The sequence below is a fragment of the Neophocaena asiaeorientalis genome, unplaced genomic scaffold (assembly GCF_003031525.2).
Source record: "Neophocaena asiaeorientalis asiaeorientalis breed wild unplaced genomic scaffold, Neophocaena_asiaeorientalis_V1.1 scaffold81, whole genome shotgun sequence".
NCBI lineage: Eukaryota > Metazoa > Chordata > Mammalia > Artiodactyla > Phocoenidae > Neophocaena > Neophocaena asiaeorientalis.
Window position 1 is genome coordinate 1,328,277 of NW_020171990.1, and position 6,626 is coordinate 1,334,902.

Genomic DNA, 6,626 nt, shown 5'->3' on the forward strand with positions numbered 1-6,626 from the left:
ATTGGATGCAAGCAGGTATAGAGAGAATGAACAAGGTTTGTTTTATTAATTGCTACACCAAAAGCACTGCTAATAATGCCAAACTCAAGGAAGTATTCAATAAATACTTGTTGGAAAGAAATGAAAAGTGAGTGAATACTATTTCTCTAAAAATATCAAACAAAGTTACTAATCATGTGGATTAAATCATTCCATTCATGAGTGGCTCTTTTCTTAAAAATATGATTTATTTAATAAATGAATCTGTCCTTTCTATCTTATTAATATGTATATACGAGCATAGCCTCCTCTTAACAGTCAGATAAATTTTTAAAAACAGCATTAAAAATATAATTTCAACATTCCAGTTTACTGTATTTATTGTAATGGCATAATGATCCCATTAAAAATCATTGTCCATTGACAGATAGGAAACAATTATTACAATGAAACTAAAATATTTGAATGTTATAAATGAAAAAAATAAAATTAAATATGCAACCTCTGTCTGAATAAGAATTGCTTTATGCTCTCTTAGAACTTTGCATCTATTTTTTTTTTTCATTAATTATATGGAGCTAGAATAACCATTTTTACTTGCTTTTACAACAATGAGGACAGGGCATGTCTTTGCCTCTCACTTTTTTCATGTAATACAAGTGTGGGAATTAGTAATACCTCAAGAACAGTATGTGAGGGAGAAAATATGTATTATTTTTCCACACTATAAGTTCTTAGGCTCAGAATAGAGCAGAACATCAAATAAAGCTCATAAAGTAAATTAATGAAGATGGAAATGATGATAGCAGAAATATTTTCAGTTTTACAATCATATATAGGAAACTATATTTCCTTATTTATATCTCAAAACATTCCACACAAAAGTTACTCTTAGTAAACTTTAGTCCTCAGAGTATTTTCTCATTTGCTATTCATATGTGGCATATAACTTGTTTGCTTAAAATGCATTTTTTGATAATAGATTTCAATATACATTAAACTATTGAAAAAACACTGTTATAATTTATAGGACTTAACTGATTTAATCTTTTGCGAAAAAAAATCACAAAAATATTTCTATGTGACACATATTTTGTCTCCACTGTCAGCATCTTGAATGTTAAGTCAAGAGACTTTAAACAAAGTTTTAAATATTGCTTATGAACTGCAATATTTTTTGCCATCAAAAAGAAATACATAACAAAATTAACCTGAATTGAAAACAAGATAATTGCTTTTCTCTAACTGAGTCTGTTTAAAATTTTCAGAGTTAGCTTAGTCCTTGAAGTTACAATGTGGCACATTTGGAGATCCAAATATTACAGCTGTCTTCTGGATGCCATTTGTGGCAAGCATAAAATGTCACTATATACTAATATGCTTTTTTGAGCTAACAAATAGGAATCAATTCACTGAAATCTATTTTCATGAATGTTAATACTATTTTTTGCTTCGATTTTTTAAAACAGTGTGGGCAGCTGATTCTAAATGATATGAGAATTTTGCAATTATCTAAGAAGAATTTTGGACAGATACCCCTATGACCAAGCAAAAATTGAAAAGTAACCAAAATAACAATTGTTATTTCCACTCTACTACAGCTGCTACCAGTACTATTATTAGTAATTACAATGTCAATAACAAACTATACATATTGAACAGTTTCTATGTGCTAGGAATTGTTCTGTCTCATTCAACACTCACTGTAAGCCTATAAGGGAGCTTGTATTCCTTTTTTATACAATAAAGAAATCTAGTTCAGATGAATGATGTAACGAAGTAATGAAGTCAAGGTCATAAATTAAGAAGCTAGAAATCCAGTACAGGAATTCTGGTATAATAAACTCATATAAGTCTCTAAAAATACAAATTTTTATTAACATGAATACATTAATATATTTCTCAGAATATGTTTTTTAAATTATGTTTTTGCTTTTATTGTTATATTTTTTGTTTAAAAGTTTTAGGAACTTATAGGTTCCATTTTAGGGAAGAAGCTTTCCAGGATCCCTTTACACCCAAGCATGAAGAGTCTGCAGACTCAGATGCTCCAGGATTAAGCAAACGTTTGCCTATGTAGACTGAATATCAATGAAAAGGAGACACGCTGCAGTAAGCTACTGTCTCTTATTTTTTTTTGGGGGGGGAGGGGATATGTCATATATTTTTGTATATTATATATACTTTTGTATATTTTATATACTTTTGGTATTTATCTGGACATAGGAAGGGCTACAAGGTTAAAATGGTAGCAAAATACACCTTTCTGGATTTATGGGTTTTATGGTCATAAATCACCACAGAAAGACACAGAATATTCATTAAAAACTGGCTGCAAATTTGTACTCACAAGCTTATTTACTCTGCTTTTCCTCATTATGTTTCTTCCACTCTTCTAATCTTACCTGTCATATACTGAAGATAAGTCTGTTATGCTGAAAGGGAAGGGAAAGTGCAAATTATTTTATATGTAATATATATATATATATATATATAAATATATTATATATTGTATAATATATATATATTATTTTGGAGGAAAAAGCTTTTCATTAATGATATAAGTCATTAAAATGAGGAGATAAAACCAAAAGCAAAACAGGCTTTAGTATTGCCAATATCCTCTAAGGCATATTTATTGTATGAGAATAAAATCTCAGATTGACTGTGGTGTTCTTTTTAAGTTAATGTTTATCAGCAATCAGTTTAGGGCCCTCCCCTAGCCCTGAAAAGCCCGGGCTGGACTGTTCTGAGGAGGAGACTTGACCACTGGCAATTTGGCCGATTAGTGACGGAACTAGCAGAAAAGCGAATGGCAAACAAGGAGAAAAGCAAACGGCCTTCTCTGCCCAGCCTCAGAGTGTGTCTGTTTCTGTGCTGGGGCTTTTAAGAATCTCGAGGCAATCTTGCAAGCTGCATTTAAACTGGCCAAAGACAACTTCAGACGTATATAATGTAACAGAAAAGGGCAGAAAACATTAAGCAGTAGAAGTGTGGAGCATATTAAGCAAGATGACTGTCTCAGGAAGCAGTTGTGGAAACCCAGATGTATCTAATGACTTTAAGGATCTTTGGACAAAACTAAAGGAGTATCATGATAAGGAAGTACAAGGTTTACAAGTAAAAGTAACCAAACTGAAAAAGGAATTAATTTTAGATGCACAAAGACTAGAAGAATTCTTCATCAAAAATCAACAGCTGAGAGAGCAACGGAAAGTTTTTCATGAAACCATTAAAGTTTTAGAAGATCAATTAAGAGCAGGATTGTGTGATTGCTGTGCAATAACTGAAGAACATAAGCAGAAGAAACAACAAGAGTTTGAAAATATTCGACAGCAGAATCTTAAAGTTATCACAGAGCTTATGAATGAAAAGAATACCTACAGGAAGAAAATAAAATGTTTTCTGAATAGCTGCAGCAGAAAATTGAGAATGATCAACTACATCAAGCAACTGATCTTAAATCTGAGGAAGGTATTATTCCAGATTCACCAATAACAACATTTTCATTTTCTGGTGCTAACTGGCTACAAAGAAAGGAGAACCTCCATGTCCAACACGTAGAACAAACACATACTAAACTGGAGCATTCTGTGTGTGCACATGAATTGAAAAAATTACCAAAGTCTTCAACTCATCCACAACATAAACCTAATGAAAGTGAAATTCTAGTGACCAACACGTGATCAGAGTCGAGCTCCAATGGCTAAAACATATGGAAAAAGCAGTTATTCTCATGATAATTTAGCTACAGTTATTTCTGAATCACTTGGACTTAGTGTTCAAGATGAATCTGAATCTTGAGGCCCTAGGAACCCTCTTGGTGATGAGCTCTACCACTACCTGGAATGAGATCACCAAAAAAAAAAAAAAAGACATTTTGAGGAATCTAGAAGAAATGGTGAAGATAGTTTAACATTTTCAGATTCTAATTCAAAGACTCCTCCTCAAGAAGAATTGACCACTCAGGTATCGTCTCCTGTACTTGGAGCTACCTCTAATGTAAAAAGCAGTTTAGGTTTGAATATAAGTTTTTTTTTTCCCTTCTCTTTTAGAGACTGGGGGAAAAAACCAAAACCAAAAGAAAACAAAACAAAAATCTGAAAACAGTGCCTTTCAGCAACATTTCTAATTATAAATGAGAGAAACCTAGATCAAAATCTGAAGATGGTGCTCTTTTCACACATCATAATCTTGGAGCTGAAGTGAACAAGATCACTAACCAGTCATCTTCTAATAAGCAGATGCTTATAAATAGAAATACAAGTGAACCCCTAAGTGAACAGGATAGTATTGATCACACTAAAGATATTGTTACTGATAAAGATAAGCATGTAGTACCCCTGAAATCATTGGGAGGCAGAACCAAAAGGAAGAAAATTGGGGAAGAAAGTGAAGATGAAATAAGCTGCTCCCAAACCTCCTTTGATAAAGAAAATGCTTTTCTTTTTGCACTGGGTAATTGTTCTTTCATGAATGGAGACTATGTGATGGATAAACCTCTGGATCTGTCTGATCGATTTTCAGCTATTCAGTGTCAAGAGAAAAGCCAAGGAAGTGAGAACTCTAAACTCAGATTTAGGCAAGTGACTCTCTATGAAGTTTTGAAGCCTGTTCCAAAGGGCTCTTTCTCAAGCTGTAAGGCCTTGAGTGGGAGCTGTGGGTTAAACCAAAGAGCCCTGTTTACAGGAGTCTCTTTTCCAGTCCTTGAGTAAATCTCCAGATAATAAAACACTGTTACAAATAAAGGAAGAAAATCCTATCTTTAGAATCCCTCTGCATCCACGTGAAAGTTTAGAGACAGAGAATCTTTTTGATGACATGAAGGCTGCTGGTTCTCATGAGCCTATAAAAATGAAAACCAGGTCAATCCTTGAAGCACGTGAATTTGAACCAGTTCTTCTGTTAAATCCATGTAGAATTGCTAAAATAAAGTCTCCACAAACAACCAAGATGTATTCTTTGAAAATATCCAGTGGAGTATAGATCCAAGAGCAGACCTTTCTCAGTATAAAATGGATATTACTGTAGTAGATATAAAGAATGGAAGTCAGTCAAGATTAGCTGGAGGAGAGACAGTGGACATGGACTGTACACTGGTTAGTGAAACTATGCTTTTAAAACTGAAGAAGCAGAGCATAAGGGAGAAAAAAGTCCAAATGGAGAAAGAAAAGTGAATGATAGCTTGCAAGATATGTTTGATCGGACTACACATGAAAAATATGAATCCTGTTTGGTGGATAGCTTCCCCCAAGTAGCAGATGAAGAGAAGGTGTTGTCAGCTACTACAAAAAAATCAAACACTTGTAGTGATAAACAAGATAAAGTCAAACAGAAAGTATTTGTTGAGCCATATTTTAAAGATGATGAAAGAGAAACTAGCTTTACAAAATTTTCCTCATACTGAGGTGGTTCGGAATAAAGAAGAGAGAAGAAAATTGCTTGGACACACATGTAAAGAATGTGAAATTTTATTATACAGATTTTCCAGCAGAAGAAAGAGGAAAGAAGTTGGCTTCCTGCTGGACCCCGATTTTGCTACATTCCACCCAACACACAGGAGAATTTCTGGGAAGTTGGTTTTCGTTCCGCTCAGACTTGCATGGAAAGAGGTTACATTAAAGAAGATCTTGAATCTTGTCCTCACCCCAAAAGATGGCAGCCTTACAGTGCAATATTTTCTCCCAAAAGCAAAGAGCAAAAGACATAAATGTTGAAGCAAAAAGAGAAGAGAGGACAATTTTCTTTTTAGTTATTTATAGTTAAAGTTGGTATTAAACATTGATTTTTTCGATCTTCTGTAAACTGATTTACAAATCATTTTTCTATTGAAAATGTTTTTAAATGGAATTTACCTATCACACAGATGACTACTTAAAAATGTGGATAAGTTTATGTTGTATTTTCTTGCTTTTGCACCTTTAAAATAATAAGGTTCTTTCATTTTGCACTCTGAGTTAAGAGCTGTTTATTACTTTATTTGGTAATACCTAATTACCATTTTGAAAATATGAAAAAAAAACAATTTAAAAGAAGACAGGATGTCAGCAATATGGCAAAGTGAAAAAAAAACTTTCTTTATCCCCTACAAACTACAACTAGTAAAATATCCACAACTCAACAAAGGTGTTTCTTCTCAATACAGCAGGAAGCTGGAGAATTCCACACATCTGTACATATAAAAGTGGGTGGACTGGAACACATAGAAGGGGCAGAGCCTGGGAAATAGAAGAATTGATGCCTGCAACCCTGGCCCTCTGACTGCAGTAGCTGAGTCCACAGCTTCAGAGAAGCCAGTAGCAACAGGGAAGGTGGCACACAGGACCCCAGTCTCCTTACAGCAGTAGTGCCCATAGACAAAGTTAACTGAGTAGCCATGGCAGTGTGGACTGGTACACTGTCTCTCCAGTCACTGTGGTGCCCACAACCTCAGCCCCCATCTTACTCATCTGCAATGCAGAACCAGCAAACCTTATGATACCACACAGGATAGAAGCACCTGCGTGACCCCAGCTCCCCTCCTACTGTCCCCCTTTCTCCATGGTTGCAGAGCCTGTGACTCAGGGGTTGTTGGATACAAAGGAAGAGCCCACCATCCCAGTGATGACAGCAACGCTGGCAGAAACAAGGCAACAACTACCCCGGAG

The 6,626-nt window shown here is 34.6% G+C and overlaps 1 pseudogene; it reads left to right on the plus strand.

Moving 5' to 3' along the window:
• Positions 1-2,991: 2,991 nt before the first annotated feature.
• LOC112401727 (DNA endonuclease RBBP8-like) lies at positions 2,992-5,689 on the plus strand (annotated as a pseudogene).
• Positions 5,690-6,626: the final 937 nt, after the last annotated feature.